Genomic DNA, 17995 nt, shown 5'->3' with positions numbered 1-17995 from the left:
AGGAACGATACGAAAGAGTAAAAAAGGGAGACGACACAAGCTCGCGCACGAAATAGTTCAATTGAAATTTATCCTTTGCAATAAAGTCCACAGTCAGTCAGCGGGACTCAGCGCCCATCCTCGTCTGGTCCTTATATTTGTTGTAAAGTCAGCGCACGGTTCGTGTTTTTTGAATCCTCACCAACTCGCCCTGGCTCGCACCCTAGTTAAATATGTCCATAGAGGCGAGTAGCTCATAATGACGTGAAGGAAAGGAGATGGCCACTGAACTGCGGGCCTGTCTCATACGGCGGCCACGGGCTGGCTTGCGCTTGGAATTGCATACGTTAAAGCTTGCGTCAAGCCTAATGCTTCGTGGCGTTGTCATCTGCTACTTTCTGCAGGTCTCGCGTGGCCGACGATGTCCCCACGGGCGAGAACGATCTCAGTGACTCCGACGAGGACGAACCGCGTACAGGCAGCGAAGGAAATAACGCGGTGTCCGTAGGTGACGAAGATGACAGCAGCGAATGGAGCGAGGAAGATGAAGTCCTCCAGAACATCGACGCCATCAGTGCGTCCTCCGACGATGGCGAAAATGACTCTGACTCCACCTATAAAGAGTCCGAAAGCTCTGGAACGCAAGTTGAGGATTCCGAGGAAAGTGATTGAGCCCCTGACCTCTAAGTAGAGCCGCCAAGATTGTGGCAAACAGCAGCTTTCAACGTGTTTGGCTGTTCGACAAGACCACCTCGAGAGTACCCAGACATGGCCACACATTGGACGTGTTACTTGTGGGACTGTAAACAATAGAAGGGTTCTTCTTATTTCTTCTTATTGACTGCCAGTTCTTGATCGCTAGTGAGGCCAACCGTCGTACTGACTGCTAATATTTAATCGCTGTCGGCCCAAAGGTGTTTTTTTTTCGACGCCTGTGGCCTTTCCCCGCTTGCTTTTTCTGTTATTTCTAGAATTATAGGGTCCGCTTCAAGGACTCCGAGGCAAAATTTACTCAAGCATAATAAGCAGCACTCTTTGCAGCAAGCATTTCGCAATTTATTTGTTGGGAAGATGCTACATCCTTTTCAAGTATGCGGTGAATAATTTTTTCAGCACAGATTCTGGTTATCTTAGTAAAGCGTATTCATTCTCTCTGGTTAGACAGCCATCCTGAGCTGCCGAATATCGATTCAACGGCTGCTGAAAGTTTCGCTTCTTTTGCATTGCACAGCAGTTGGTGACACATTGCAACAGAATAAAAAAAAACAGAAAAAATACCGTGCCGACGTATTGAAAGACTGTGTTTCAATTTACTTACAGCGAAATAAGGGCCCTCTAGGGTGTGTCTGGCCATGTCTGAGAAGAACTGTTACTTTAGTTGAAATGTGTGGAATATTTCAAATAATAGCTTTGCGAAGGTTCCTTGGCACAACGATTTGGAAGGCGGCCGCAGGTGTGATTGCTTCACAGTGCGGTGACCGAAAAACACCATTCTTCGCACCAAGATTGCAAGCTGGGCGAGTTGGTATTGGTTCATGGTGGTAGAAAAAAGGCGCGCTGTGTCTGTTACCTTCCTCGTCATCCTCTTTTTTGCGCTGGCTATTTTCTACCACCATGGACCATTCTTCACGACGGCCGCCATTGTTCTTTGTTCCGTCGGCGATCAACACGGCTGGCCTCGCGGCCAAGCCACGGGCATTGCTTCCCGAGCGAGGGAACTCGACCATGCCATCAAACATGTGGCAGTGTGAGTTGCAGAGTACCACATCGCAACTTCATGTGACGCGCCAGGACACGGAACGGCAACTTCAGGTCTTTCTTGGGATAGTTAAAGGTACTCTGCAACATTACCGATAAACGCATTACCTCTCTCCTTCGCGAATTGAAGCACTGCGAAAGCTACAGTTATCGCCATGCCAGAGCGGCACTGCGTGATTCGCTCGCACACTAAACTTCTTTTTACACCCTTTTTGGCCAAAAATGGTGTAGTATAAGAGGAAAAAGGGTTTTGGTAGCCCATTACGCCGTTTTTCTTGAATCCTAATACTTTTTTTCTAGCTATATACCTTTTTTGTGTAAAAAAAGGGTGTTGATCAACTTCAACACCCTTAGTTTTCCTTAGTGTGTTGAAAGGGTGTGGAAAAGGTGTTCAGCTACTCATTGAATACGGCCTTGCATGCATCTATAACTGCACTGCAAAAAGAGCAAGACATCTTCATACACTCCTCTACTTGTGAGAAATGTTCAAAAGCAAAAACAATTGTTCATCTGGAATGATCGCTTCATTCAATATACGGTGCACCCCATGCACCAAGTTTAGCTTTGGCAAGTGAAATATCAATTTGGACATAAAAATTAAGACTATAGTTGTGTTGCGAAAACGGTGCTGACTGACAGCAACAACCTGATTTTCCAAAGCTTTTGAAGTGTCTCCCCCACACTGAAAGCGGGTCCAAGAGGGAAACAAGTTAGTTCGACCCCCAGCTATGCTGTTTCTACAGCTTTGCACCACCATTGCAAGCTGCGCCAATTTTTTTTGTCTTTTGCGTTTTAGAAACACCAACCCTTTAAAATGGCATAGTAAGAGGTGTGCATATGATTGCGCCTTGTGTGATCCCACTCGAAGAGGCTCCAAACACGGTTTGACTGTTATAATACCTTATCTTCGGTGGTGCACCCTTTTCAGGAGGTGCAGTTCTTCTTTTCCGTAACATCTACCACTGCGTTTGGTTTCCGTGCACGGCCTGAAAGGCTGCATGTCGCTCTGTGTATTCCTGGGAGGCGAAGCTCCCCATTTCCAGTGTAGTCGCGCAGCTCGTGCTGACGTCAATAGCGGACGAAGCTTTCGTTAGAGCTCCCGAAGCAGGAAGCGTCAGTGACTGACGGGGCTCGCACATACAAGGTATAGCGATATGAATTGAAATTCATTTTGCAACAATTAGGCGTTTCGATGACGTAGCAAGAACAGGCTGTCAGAACATCTTGAGAGATCTTGACCTCCTCTTTACCTTGTACCGATTACAGGTGGCAAGGATAAATGGCAAGAAAACAAACTTCCTCTTCTACAGACGCGTACAACAGTTTCAAACCAGATGTATAATTGCCCTCAGGACAACTATTAATTTTAAGTACGGATAACTTTGAGCGAACGGCTTGTCAATGTACCTCGTCCGGGGTTGCGGTATCTAGCCTTTGTTATGGCAATGGGGCGTCACGCACCCAAACAGAGGCTTCGAAAAGACCGCCTCTTCGCCTGGTCGGGATCTAAACTGTGTCGCTCGCGTTGCGATGCTGATGTCAATCCCATTCCGCCACGCAGGCGTATGTTACTCGTACGTAAAGTGTTTGGGACGATCCTTATTATGCGTCGTTGCAATGAAGGCTGCCGTTGCTAAGCCCAAAATATGAACAAAATAATATAAAACCCGATAAGAATTTGATTGACACCTAATTGCACCAAAACAATGAAGCCTCGATTCAGTGTCTCTTTATAGGTCATTTCAAGGGCACCGGCACATCCTCTTGACTAATTTCGGTATCAACGCCAGGCTAATGCTGAAACTAGTGACGAGATGGCTCCACAGCTCGTTTGGAGGATCCTACTCAGCACTTCGCAGCTTTCCCGCTGAGTTGAAGGTTTTTTCGTGTTTCACGTTTTTATTATATCTGGCATCGCTTACTCTTTCCTGCTCTCTTTCATTTTTGTTTCCTGTGGATTGCAGCCACTTTCAATAGCTTTTAAACAGCACCTGTAATTTTATAAGGAACGTTTTTTTTTTCTCCAACCCCGATCCCGAAATTGGGTATGTGTCAAACTCAAAGGAACAACAAAAACTAATCATCACCATCAACGGCCGCTACCTAAGCCAGTTTCCCACGCTTGGCAAGGCGACGCTTTCTACGAAGCTGATCTTCCAAGGATGAGCGGCGGGAAGCGGAAGCGTTGTTGGGAGGACCAGCAGGTGGGCGATGCGAGAGCGGAGCCTTCCAATGTTCAGCCGTCCGGACCGCACCCCAATGACGACGTCTCGCAGGCCAGCCCCAAGAGACGCCTCCTGACGGTTGACAATGAATCCCAGGTACGTGCCGCTAAAAGTGGAGAGAAATGAGGAAGACGGATTTTAAAGGAGAAACGGAACACAACAGCAGAGAAGCTATGGCAGCAGGGTTGGTAGAGACACGTATACAGCAGAGATGGTTGTTTGCCGCCCTTGAAGAATATTGCCATCCAAAATTTTCATCGCAATGTATAGAGTGCCGTCCGACGGGACTCTAACTGATCGATGTAGGTATGGCTTGAGTGCCGTCCTGTGACATTGGAATATTTAAGACTAAGCTAGCACCTGCGAAAGCGTCTGTCTTGCAGTGTAGAGGATCTGTCTTAGCTTCTTGATCCCATGGACGACTGTTCGAGACCGGCTTTTGCCTCGGTTCTTTTTTATCTTTAAATTCAACTATAATTTGTATGTTAGGTTACTTTCGGTGTTCCAAATGACTTCTTTGTGTCCGTTAGCTCATGCTATGTTATGATTAGGTTAGGTTGCCTGGGTTTACGTTATCTAGAGCGATGCAGTGCCAGACGCGGAAATATTGTTTCAAAACGCCGGTGGACGCCGCCATAGCGGAGCACCTATAATACCGTCGGACGGCACTCTAGACACGGCCCATGCTAATGCCGGTTTCGCTCAGCGGCCTCACTCAGCCGATATCGTTCTTGCTAGTTATGGTTTCTTTGACAGAGGGTGGTGAAAAGTTTTCACGTCGTAATTTTTGGTCTGAAAAAAAGATGCCAACGTATGCTACTGTTGAAATCAAAAACTCGTACGCCAAGCGGGTTCGCTTCATTCTATAAAGTGGGCTCCGGTGGCACGCTTACGAAAATTTAACGAGCATTTGACAGCAGCCTGTAATTTATTTTCTCGGAAACCCTCACCTTTGCCAGTTAATATGTGCTCATCGCACTTTTTTCTAACTTATTGTTTAGCTACCTGCTCTCCACTTCCCTTGCACGCGGTGCATGCTTGTCTCGCCAGTGGTCTAGAGTTCATAAAAAAAACTCGTTAGCTTCCCCCGGCCGGTTTTGAACCTTGGTCCCCTTAACCATCGAATTATTACGCTAACCTCTGCGCTTCAGAAGAGGATTTTTTTTTTGCAAGAAGCATCGTTTGTGACGTTTGCATGTCGTGCATGGCTGTGGAGGCTGTAGGGGGTTGCGTATTTCCAATCCATATCTCATAGGGGCATGGACCAGCCTGGGGTACGTTTGATAGCAGAAATCTACCTAAATCAGGTAAAAAGCATCTGATGTGAAGTATTGACTGGCAAAACCAACCGAACACACACAAAATAACTACAATAAAAAACAATCATTCAAATTTATTATTATTCCTTTCTTTTTACAATAATTATGGGAGGCCCCATCTGAGGTTATTACCTTGGGACCTCCCAGTGCCTCTGCTCCCATTCGCGTTTCATGTTCACGCTTTGTTCCCGGCCGCCGCTGCCGCTTTTCTGATGCAAAAAGCAAAACCTCCTGTGTGTACGAGATTTCGGCGCGAGTTAAACATTCCCAGGTGGTCCAAATTAATATGGAGCGCTCCACTACAGCCTGCCTCGTCGCCTGCGTTGCGTCGACGCGTTAAACCCTACAATCAATCAATCAATCAATCAATCAATCAATCAATCAATCAATCAATCAATCAACCAATCAATCAATCTTAACGCTTTGTAAAGAAAATTCAATTGAATTCAGTTCAAATACGCCTACCACATCCAGCGTTTGTTCAGCTAGCAGCGGGAAAGTTTAAAGCGAACTAAAAGCGAGAAAACCACCTAATTAAAAAATTAAGCTGTCGGAAGTGCAGAGCAGAGATTCGCCATAATGGGTGGTTGCGCCGTTATCCGCTCAGTGCTACCACCCAATTCAATTCAAATTTCCAGCCTCCGCAGTGCTCGCGCAATCCCTGCCTGAAACAGCGCAAGCGGGAGTTCTGCTCTTTTTGTGCTTGCCTTTCCTCCCGCACCTGCCGGCGTTGCACCGCCAGTGTTGTTCGCTTACTAGCGTAAAAACCAACCCCACGAGCGTTCCTAACAAAATGAACGCGGGCGCTGCCAGTTAGATATATTAGGGGCGAAGCACCTTAGGACACCGCTTTGTCCGTGGCTTGTCCATTGCGTTCGGTGTACTCAGTGTTGCGCATGCGCGGGGAGCATTGGATTGGATCGGATTGGATTGGATAGGATTGCATTGGATTTTTATTGGATTGAATTGGATAGGATTAAATTCATGAATGGCAGCATACCATTGTCCCTTATGAAGAAGGTGTATGACAGCTGTATCCTACCGGTACTCACCTAGGGGGCAGAAACTTGGAGGCTAACTAAGAGGGTTCAACTTAAATTGACGACGACTCAGCGGGCAATGGAGTGGAAGATGATAGGTGTAACATTAAGGGACAAGAAGACAGCGGAGTGGGTCAGGGAACAAACGCGTGTTAAGGACATATTAGTAGAAATTAAGAAGAAGAAATGGGCGTGGGCAGGGAATGTAATGCGAAGGCAAGATAACCGTTTGTCATTAAAGGTGACAGAGTGGATCCCTAGAGGAGGCAAGCGTTACAAGGGGCGGCAGGAAGTCAGATGGGCAGATGAGATCAAGAAGCTTGCGGAGATAAATTGGTCGCAGTTAGCACAGGACCGGGGTAATTGGAAAATAATGGGAGAGGCCTTTGCCCTGCTGTGGGCGTAGATAGGCTGGTGATGAAATTGAATTGTATCGAATTAGATTAAATTGGAATTGTATATACGGTACGCACGCGTTGTCACTCATTGACATGCTCTAGTGGGCAATGCCACGGGTGATTTGCGGTAAGAACGATCCCCAGTGCTCCGCCCACTCGTCACGATTCACTTCGTTAAGAAGCGTTTTTACTTTTTTTTTTGCCTGAAATGTACCTGCAGTTTTCTTTGCTCTAAACAAGCAGGAAATGTATGACAAGCGCCAGCGGTTTACTAGGTTCGAATGGTTATGACTATTTAAACCGCTAGGTTTTCGAAGCCTCTGTGGACTGCCGTACGACGGTATGCCGGACTTTACTTGAGTCCGTTATCTCGCTGCGCCGCCTGATTCCGGCAGTGGCTTAACTGAGTGTTACAGCGAGCTACGACGACAAGGCAAGCCCCTGAAGTGCTCTGCGCTTAAAACATTGTGAGCAAAAAGCCGCAACTCAAATCAGGTCAGTGACAATTGCCGTACCCAGAAAAACTAGCGAACCGAAATACTGGGTCGAAACCACTGAAAAGTACAAACCGACAGCTGTAACTGGCCTAAAGCGAACAAAACCAGCAGAAATTTTCTTTTGATGCACCAGTGCGCCAAAAAGAGATATCTGGCATGATAAAAGGAAACGTATTTCTATTATAACGACCAAATGGAACAGACGCTCGTGGGATGTTGAGCCTGGCTCATGCAGTTGCCCCCGACGGACGGAACCTCAGTAGCACGCAGGAAGTAGGGCGTTGTTTGTTTAAGCAGGGTATAACGGCACGCGTATGTGTGTTCAAACGTGCCCCCAGATGGCGCCAATCGTCATGGGCCCCTACGGGATGTGGAATGTGAAAGTGCGTTGGGACTAGGATGCACTGCCCGCTCCGCCGGTGATGAGCGCGGTACTTCGACTATATCCGAATGATTGGACACGCCGCTGCTGTAGCCTATGTTATTGTTGGGTGACGTCTTCGCATCGCGCATTGCTGTAGACGCCTCGGTCGCTAAAACGTACTGCATTCTTGGGGATGATCGCCTAATTTGCTTTGATGGGATTTCGTAGAGCACAGCCCTTGCTAAAGAGAGGACGCGCACACTGCGGAACGAGACCTATCAACCTCATTTTGTGGCACCGAGGGCGCAGCCAATCTCTCGTGCGTAATAATGTGCGAAGTTTGAAGAAAACAAGGGAAGGAAGCTGGGGACGATGAAGGACGAAAAAAAACAAAGGAAGCTCACACTAACGCGTAAGACGTGAAGGTAATGAAGCTGTACGCAACCTTCATGAGCATCACGAAGGTTTAGGTCTACGATTGCAGCCGATTTGCTTCTTCATTGCCGCAACGACCTTCACTTCGTCATTGTTGTATAAGAGTGAGTTTTTCATTTTTCTGGAAGTGATAATTCATTGCACCTAACTTTGGAGGGGCGTGCTCTATGTCGTGTCATTCTCCTTCGGAGCAAGGGTTGCCAAGATTAAGGCGAACGATGAAATCTTTCTCTTCCGAGCACGTTGTGCCCTGATTACAGCGAATGCTTAAGTTTTTTGTAATCTTGGCAATTTCCTTAGGTAAGTATGCTTGGCTTGACAAACGAGCACAGGAGACGCTGGGTGGTCGTGGCGAAGCACGCACACACGAGCGCTAGGCATTTACTTGGTTTTTTTAACTGTCGGCCGGTCGCCGCTAGGCCCGCACCCACGTGCGCACGCTCGGCCATTGCTTTGTATATGTTACTGCGGACACGAAAAATTGCAATTTGCTAAACACCTGCGCTGTTCAAACTGCCGGAAGAATGACGAAGAGCGCGTCACAAGAGGCACCCCGGGATTCCATGGCCAAACGGAAGCTGCCCTCGTTGTATCTTGTTAGTCTTGCGCAATCGTGATCCGCCTGATGCATACCACACGACTGCTTGGACGACATTTGCCAGTTTACAGGGGCCTAGATAGGATTTTTTTGCACTGAAACGATGGTATTTTGTTTTAGAAACAGTTGTTCTGACAATACGCACAAAACCATGCACTACAAGCGCAGACACCGCGCATCTACATGTAACGTATACAGGTGTACAGGGTGATCAAAGTTAATTGACAGGTTTTCTTAAAAGAGGTGATTAGATGTACGTGAAGACCGCCTATACAGTGAGTTTATGCACTCCGGGGGACATAAAATGATGTGGTGATTATTGATGTTGGTAGCAAAATTATCCAAAATTAAATAACTTTTTTTGGCTGCAGTAGGCAGGTATGTTTGTAATGAAAAGTTGGTCGCAATCGTGTTTCTACTCAGATATATTTGGCAGAATTGTTCTACAGCATTCGTACTGCGAGATATCGAACAGTGAAGTTTAATTGCCGTTGCATGATTACGCATGGAATGCAGTAAAGACCGCCCCAAAGCTCCTCCCTCTTGTTCCGTGCTTCGATAGCAGTTCCGAGTACTGCAGATGACGATAATGCCAGCCAACAGTGAAATGTGCCAGTTATCACCTTTTCCTATGCCTCCATCCCGTTGTCAAACTAAACACCATACACGGCGGGCACGTCACAAAAGAGAGGAGCCTTGCCCGGTCCTCACTGCCTTGAACACGTAATCATGCAACGGCAATTAAACTTCGAAATTCGATATCTCGGAGTACGGATGCGCTAGAAGAATTCTGCCAAATGTAACTGCGTAGAAACACGATTGCGACCAACTTTTCAACAAACATGCCTGCCTACTGCAGCCACAAAAAAGTTTTTAGAATTTTAGTCAATTAAGCCACCGACATCAATCATTATCACCTCATTCTGTGTCGCCCTCAGCTCATAACCTCATGGTATCGGCGGGCTTCATGCACATGCAATTGCCTAATTTAAAAAAAAAACCCTATCGACTTAATTTTGGTCACCCTGTATTCAGACACTGAGAATGGTTTACATTGACTAACGTTTTATATATATATACATAAATATATATATATATATATATATATATATATATATATATATATATATATATATATATATATATATATATATATATATATATATATATATTTAAATATATATATATATATATATATATATATATATATATATATATATATATATATATATATATATATATATATATATATATATATATATATATATATATATATATATATATATATATATATATATATATATATATATATATGAGAAGTAGGGAGAAACTATGTTATTTTGCATTTCCTTCTTCAAGGGCGATCGGGAGACATTTTGGACGGATTTTTTCCCGTCTTGCTGGAAGGGCTTGCGGAGAAACCTTCTGGCCTCCGTCTTTGACGTCTACCTACGCACACATCACCTGTTTCCTCTTTATGCGTGCAGAGGGGGGAGCGGCAGCGTACAGTTGCGCAGTAAGGCTTCATACCCTCACCGATGATGACATGTCCTTTCTGATGTCGGGATATTTCGACATGGACATCTCACGACCCAATGCGACCTGTCTGCTGTCCTCCCTGGTATAACGGTGTGGGCTAGTGTGTTGCACAGACAGCGACATGCCCACGACGCAAGAGGGAAACAGACAGCCTCATGTTTGTCCCCTATAATGAACTAGTCTGTCCAAGTTTCATTGAGCAAATTAGCTAGGAAGTATGTTCGCTCTCAATTTACAAAAAAAAACGTGGTTTGTTTCGTGCACACGTTGGCTGCAGCGAGCTCCCAGTCATCCTTCTTCAAAGACTGCGCGGGCAGTGAATTTTTTTTAGTACAAAGACTAATCATCCCTCCGGGAGCGCACCCTAACGAGATTGATTAAGTAGATGCTTCGCGCCCCTGAGCAACATCTGCATGAATTTACAGTCGAACATCCTTGTAACGAAGAAGTGTAGTGGCGTTATATCCGATACTCGTTATAACCGTAGAGGTAAAAAGCGGCTCTAATATATCGGCAAACCGGCTCGCTCAACAACCCTAGATAAAAAACGCATTGTTCTAGGCTTCGGGCCCACTATAAACGAGTTAGTCCTTATCTGTCTCCTCGTGGCATTTCAAACTAAAGAGAGCGGAACATGAGAACATGAGTTTACAACGGAACAAAGTTCGTTGAGGAAAACAGGCCGACCTTCTTATTTACTTCAAGGATGATGTGGCCTTCGCCTGGTAGCTTCTCACAGTTTGGACGGAATGGAGGTCGTCCCAGTGTCCACGCAATGCAGAGCCCTAAACTAAAAAACGGTTGTTTTGTCTTACTTCTTAAAATTTTTGGTAGTATTATACTAGCTGTAGAGTTTTGAGCTACGCGGGAACCAAATATTTCTTTGTTACAGCCGATATCCCGCGGCTCTTGAGGTGGCTTAGTTTTTGTTATAAAAATAATAGGTATCATTGACATGAAGCGAGACCAAACAAACATCGTATTCAGTTCGCTATATCCGAGAAATCGCTATATCAGTGTTCACTGTAACGAGGTTCGATTGTACTGTTTTTTTTTTCTTATCGGCGTGCAGTCTCCTCCGGTATTTTATGATTGAGAGGGAAGGTTGAGAAGCGAGCTCTGATCAGCCCCTACAATGGCGCCGCTGTAAGGGACAGCATCTTGCACAGTACCCACCCGCCGTGGTGGCTGAGTGGCTAAGGCGCTGTGGTGCTGTGCACGAGGTCTCGGGTTCCGTTCCCGGCTGCGGCGGCCGCTTTTCTGATGGAGGCGAAGAGCAAAAACGCCCGTGTGTAGGAGATTTCGGTGCACGTTAAAGGTCCCCTGGTGCTCAAAATTAATCCGGAGTCCTCCACTAAAGTGCGCCTCATAGCGTGCGTTGCGTCGGCGCGTTAAACCCTACAATCAATCAATCGCACAGTACCCGATGATCTTCAGCGTTGCACGGAGCGGGACAGTTGCTCAATTATTAGGATATTTCAAAGCAGTACGTTGTTTGCTGCTTTGTTTCGGCGTCATGCGGTGATGACCAAAAAGGCATTGGCTTGGCCTGTAAAGAAATTATGGTGCCGTTGTCGGAAAAAATGTCCATGACTGCGATTATGTCAAAGGGGCACCTGAGCTGTATAACAAACAAAGCCGGGTCGGTGGTTTTGTTAATGTGTAAGCAAGCTATATACGCTCTACTTCGCAAGAAGAGACGTGGGCACCTGCGAACCGTTCAATTTGTTTTGGCGTTGTTTGCTTGTTTGTTTGTTTATTTACCGTTTTTACTCGCATAATGAACGCAGTCACATAATGATCGCACCCCTAAAGTTTGTCGCCGAAATTCGATTTTTTTTATTTCCCGCGCAATGATCCCACCCCGAACTTGCTGGAGCGATAGGTCGTACATCTGCCAAGTCTAGCCAAGTCCCGTCACGGTTTTGTTTTTTCTCTGCGCTCGTTCTGTCACTTTTTTTTCTGTCCCCTCTGTGTGCACAGTTTGAGGTTTCCAAATGAGAGGTCATGATTGAATGAGAAATAATTAATAAAATTGTATCTGTGCTGTTGATGTGATGCGTGCGTTTATTACAAAGGTAAGCCATTTGCACCCTTTCTTTTTAATTGTGTTCATGACACGCATCTAAAATTATTGACCCGCAACTGGTGCCGTTTACTGTGGTCAAATATTTTTCACGAAAAATTTACCCGCGTAATAATCGCACCCATAAATTTGCATCGATTTTTTTAAAAACAGCGGATCATTAAGCTAGTAATTACTGTATTTATTTATTTATTTATTTATTTATTTATTTATTTATTTATTTATTTATTTATTTATTTATTTATTTATTTATTTATTTATTTCCAGAGAGGCTCTGTCAAAGCCTCCCAAACCATGGTGGCCATTGACAGACTGGAGGCATCCACCTCTGAAGACTCTGCAGCGGAAACACCGACGTTTCCTGCACGACAAGAAAAATCGTGAGCATCAAAAGACTGCGCCGAGCATTTCTGATCGTAATTTACAGAAGGAAAAATCTCATGAATGATGTTGCTAACCACTGCCGGCTAATATTCATGTAACCATCTACCTCACTGTGACTAGGCCACCCAATTCCTGACCTTCATTCACCAGCAGCATCAAACACACCTGACCATGGCAGCGGTCAGGCCAGTGATACAGCAGAGGATGCTAAACAACTCTCGGTCCAGAGACGCCACCGCTGAAAATTGAATTTGGCAATGTTCCGCCAGCATACTCCGCCTAGAGAGGTATGCTTGGCTGCTATGTTGGAGGAGCCCTTGGGTGTTCACTGGTATATCATAAGATTACGCGACATTAGAGCAGGTGAAGGCTTTATGTTCAGTATCTGACATATTTTGTGTGCTACGCCGCACGAAAAAAACAAGAGAGGCCCTTAGGAGAGTCGTGATTATGTATTTTTCTCTGGCCCCCCCGTGGAGCGATTGTGTCCTCTTTCTTTTACATTGGAGTAGTTTTAGTTTGTCCTTCATGTTCTCTTTGTTGGTGTTTTTTCGGTTGTTGTTGAGTGTTCCTGTTGGAGCGGCACGTACCCTATGCGGGGATCGGCCAAGGAACCGTGGCGGAAAAAAAGAAAGAAAGAAATGTCATGCAGTTATGGTGCTTGGTGTGAGTCATAAGACGGCGGCTGGAAAGGACTGCGAAGCATCCTCTTTTAGTTTTGTTTTCTTCTCCTTTAGGGTACTGTGACGTATTCATGGAAAGAAGTTTTCTTTTCTTTTTTTCGTCCGCTCCCTACTTCTTTGCCCTTATAAAGCCTATATATTCGCTATCAGCGTAAACGTGTTTGGTGCTTCTGTAATTAGCGTGCTCAAATTACTGCCTAGCTGGGTGTGTCTTACGCACGTCTACAAAGCCGAAGACCACAACGCGTTCATTAGGTTGAACTTTTGTTCGCGGAAACTAATGCTCCGCGATGAATTCAGGTATGCTTCTCGACCTTCAAATCTGTAGCTCCCGGGTTCAAGTCCCATGCCCATTCAAATTCATTTTGTACGCTTTTATTCTGTTTCCGCCTTCGGTTATTTTTCGGGTCATCTTTAGGGCACGCCGATAGCGGACGCCGCCTTTTCGATTAATGAAGCACGTAAAACGTGGCTTCCCGCGGAAAGAGATGCAAAGGAAGACAAAATGCCGTACGGCTTGTGAAGAGTCACGCGCGTGCTGCAGGCGAAACCAGCAGCCGGTACCGCCGCAACCGTTGCGACGCGCACATTAAACGCCAGGTATATCTCCCTCTGGTTGCTAACACTGGTATTATGAAATCCTCCTCCCCTTCAGCCTCCAGTCGAGGAATCCTTGAAGGTAATTTTCGCATGTACAAGCGTTGCGGTGTCACTCACTCAGCCGAGACGCACTTTTCTCTCTGGCACTCGAAGATTGCTCGAACTGCATCAACCTTCCGGTTTCCATCACCGGGTTTTTATGCTTCGTATTAAAAGAAAACGGCCAAACAATTCTCCAAACCTCACTCAAGCTTTTCCTCTAATCAACTGTTAAAGCTGTCAGTAGATGTCCATACCGTTGGTAGCTTCTAACCCGTCCACCCCGAAGAAAAATGCCTCAATATTAATTTTTACCTGGTACAGCCACGAGCACTCTACGTTCTCATGTAAAGCGGTTCTCAAGAAAAATGAAGTAGATGTTGTACGCACAATTTGTTCCCTTCTTGTTATGGCGCTTCGTAACATGGATGGAGAAGCAGCCCTATATATTTGTTGCTGGCCTAGTTCTGGAGCAGTGCTTGACACAGCGTTACCAGTGACTCCACCATCACATTTCAGGAAAAGACTGGAGTTTTTTGTGTGATGCCTAATTACCCTCCGCGCTTTAAAAACGATCGATACTCAATCTTTCATTCGATATCGGAAGCCTGGTTTCCTTGCGTATTCTGAATAAATTTGAACGAACACTTTGAGTATTCCCACCGTCCTATTTCATGAGACCCAAGAATGAGACAATTGAGAATCTCAGGAAAAAGATATTTGCTGAGGTTATATATAGCGCAGTGGTCACACCAGTATTGCATGCACGCAAAATCGCCACTGAAGTCTATTTGAAAACGTTCCACGAAATAATTCAAACACGGTACAGTTCGTAACCTGAGTTTCGAGCTTTTAGTGTAATTTCTCCCTATTATGCGCAAAAAAAATTATTGGAGAGTAGCACCCCTTTCTTTTGCACGCACTTTGAGTAAGACGCATTCAGTGTCAACTTTCGCACAAGCATATCAAGCTGTTCTAGTTTTCTAAAACGATCCACCACTGATGAGCGACTATTTTATTTTATTTCGTTTTTTATTTTGTATACCTTCAAGGCAATTGCAGTGAAGAGAGGAGTGGGTAAATAAACAACAAGAAATAAAAAAAGATACAGTGCAAAGAACACAATAAGAGTAAATGTCACCTCTAAAAACAAGCGTAAAACAAATAAGGTTCTAATCAATCTTTTACATGGTAAGAAATGCGCCTAAGGTATACATGTTGTAAGAAGTACTACAGGAGGTCAGCTGCCATTTTGTGTCAGTTTTGGAGTTCCTGGCAAAACTCATAAAAATAAAACAAAAAACAAGTTCGATTGGCAGGAACCAATTGATCGCTGCAGACAATAGAAAAATTGAGGTGATAACGTTGCACACAGCGGAACGAAACAAGTCCAGGTTGCTAATCGTTGCGACATCACAAGGAAGAGAAAAGACATAAATAGGCAAACAAAATAAATATTGTCGCTCTGCCGTATTCCCTCCTGGTGCACATCTACTCAACTACGTCACATCGCCCAAATCCGGTATCGCTGGCTCTTATCACAAGGTTCGTCAACATAGCGGAATTTACAAGGGTGGCTATCACTGAGGCGTGGGCATCGATAACGACTGCGCTCCAAACAGCGTCTGCCTAGGCGTTATCCTACCTATGCTCCCCTACGCGTTTTGAGAGGGTATACGACATCAGCGAGACCACAATAGAAGTGCGACAGAAAAAAGAGTCCAGGTGTGTGGAGGACATGTATCGGCCGAGTGCAGTGAGGTAGCCGTTGTAATGTTTCCATAACTACTGCCTGCATGAGCGCAAATGCGTGGCCGCATTGTCATGTCGCGATTCCCTGCAGGTCGCCCAGCGTGGTCGAGGACGCAAGCATCGAGGCTGACGCCGAGGACGACGGTTCGGAGGTTCTGTACCATGTCACCCACGAAGACGACGAGGCTGACGCTGAAGGCGACGAGGCACGTACGGAGAGCAGCCAGGAGGAGCACGGAAGCTTCGTGGAAGTGCTAGATGACGGCAGCGATATGTACATCTCGGGGCAGCCTTTCACGGATGTCCCTGTCGTTTCTTACCCTTCAGACGAGGACGATGGTGAGTGCCCTAAGAAAGCATCGAAGCGCGAAGCGGCCGTGGAAGTGACAGATGTCAGCAGCGATATGGAGGTGTCGGGAGAACAATTCATGAAGAACCTTCTTCTTTCTGCGCCTTCCGATGAAGAATGTGATGATTGCCTTGAGAAGGCATCCGACAACACTGACGAGGGCTCCGAAGGCACCGAGGAGTACTATGCAGACGTTGAAGGCGACAACTAAGAATCCGGGGACTTCAACAGTGACGTATTTCACGGCGAGGATCTGCAACCATGCCTTGAAACCTCGCATAGATCCCCTTCGAGAACTTCCAGTGGTGACCGCAGAGGAGGCGCTTTGTGAGAGTGTCTCATTATCTCATGTGGTCATTTAATTGACCGCCAATTCCCTGGGAGCTATTATTGTCAGCTGCCTCAACAAGTGGTAAGCAATAAAGAACACGTAACCGTCACAAATGTGTCGTTTAATGCGGTTGGAGTCTTTCTGGAAATGTATTAGCTAATTACATTTTTTTTAATTATACAGCTAGGCATAACGACATCGAAGATAATCTGTTCAGGCATTCTACACAGCGGTCATCGAGTGAGCACAGAGGTTTCTGATACAAACTCTGCCGTAGTTTTCGTGCACAAATATTGCACAACCGGCAGTTTTTGACGTATCTCCCAGAGATGTTTTAAGTGCTTTTTTATAAAAACGGTCGTCACGAACTGCGGCTGTAGGAATGTGTTTTACTAGGCGAAGTCGAGAGGCCGGCGAGCGTGATAGAAATAGTTGTAGACGTACTGCGTCAGGGTTGTTGCATAACCATTATTGACATCAGCTCACACAAACGAAGCAGCACAATAAGATCATAACCTTTCAGAGAGAACAATTGGCAATGTACAGACGAGGAGTACACTGATATGAACCAATACGTCCAGTTTGACGCGCTTTCAGAGAGAATAGACAAAAAATTTGGCCACCTTCGCAATCGGTATGTGAATACTGCGGCAACACTAAAGCGGGTGGTCTCCCCTACCTTTAACTTGGCTTTTTATAAGGAAAGACGGTTAAAGATTTCACTTTTCTCCGTGCAGACTGAGTTAAATCAAAGTCCATAATCCACCCTCCTAAAGTAAAAAATTACAAGTCGAAGCCAGAGCCCTCGTCGTCCATGCCAAATCCTAAAGCGAACGCCTGCGCTGCGAACCCGTAAAGAATACTGTGCGCCCCGAATGCGACGATAGTGTCATCGGGTAGACGTCCAGTTCATAACGCGAGAGACCCAGGGTTCATATCGCCCACGAGCAGCGTTTTTTTATTTATTTACTTTTTTTTCTATTTGTTTTTTGTTTATTTTTATTTATTTATTTATTTATTTATTTATTTATTTATTTATTTATTTATTTATTTTTATTTATCTATTTTTTTTTTGAGGCGCACTCCCGCACTTGCTCGTGGGTTCCTTGGTCATCGCCACTTTTCCGCACACTTCCTGGCCGCCGTCTAATTATTCCCCATCCCAATTCACCGCGCGGTGTTTCCTGATAACGAACCGCACAGACAAAGCTCAAGCTTAAAGGCCAACTGCAAGGAAATCTTCGACCCCTAAATGCACTATTTTCCGGTAGTATTATTTTAACAGGTGCTACGCGGAAAAATTGCAGGCCAAATATGCGTCGCTGCATCATAAACAAACATCAAAAATCCTCTTTTCAAAATAAATTAGAAAAAAGGGTGGCCATTACGGCCGGCCGGAAGAGACGTATCAGTCAGGAATCGAGTGGGCGCAGCCGGCGGAGTCTCCCACGGCTGTCTGCGATAACACGGCGCGCATTCCATGTGTTCCTTAAAGGGACACTGAAGTGAATTTGTCAAGCTCCCGTTTTTGCTTGCACTGCGTAGACTGGCTCAAATTAGCACACTTTTCATCGTTTATCCGTTTGACAAATCGGTAATTATTTTACAAAGCGCGAAAG

The 17995-nt window shown here is 45.5% G+C and overlaps 1 protein-coding gene across 2 annotated transcripts in view; it reads left to right on the top strand.

The window, feature by feature from the left end:
• Positions 1-15520: 15520 nt before the first annotated feature.
• Positions 15521-17995, top strand: part of LOC144158251 (uncharacterized) — a 40630-nt gene continuing 38155 nt past the window's right edge. For both annotated transcript variants that reach the window (XM_077688992.1, XM_077688991.1), the window contains exons 1-2: positions 15521-15705; positions 15788-16457. The gene's annotated coding sequence lies outside the window, so the exon portion shown is untranslated. The remainder of the gene's footprint in view (positions 15706-15787; positions 16458-17995) is intronic.

Source organism: Haemaphysalis longicornis, unplaced genomic scaffold (genome assembly GCF_048455015.1).
Source record: "Haemaphysalis longicornis isolate Haplotype H1 unplaced genomic scaffold, Haemaphysalis longicornis Haplotype H1 scaffold_10, whole genome shotgun sequence".
NCBI lineage: Eukaryota > Metazoa > Arthropoda > Arachnida > Ixodida > Ixodidae > Haemaphysalis > Haemaphysalis longicornis.
The sequence above is the reverse complement of the archived record's forward strand: the minus strand, read 5'-3'. Positions and strand labels throughout refer to the sequence as shown.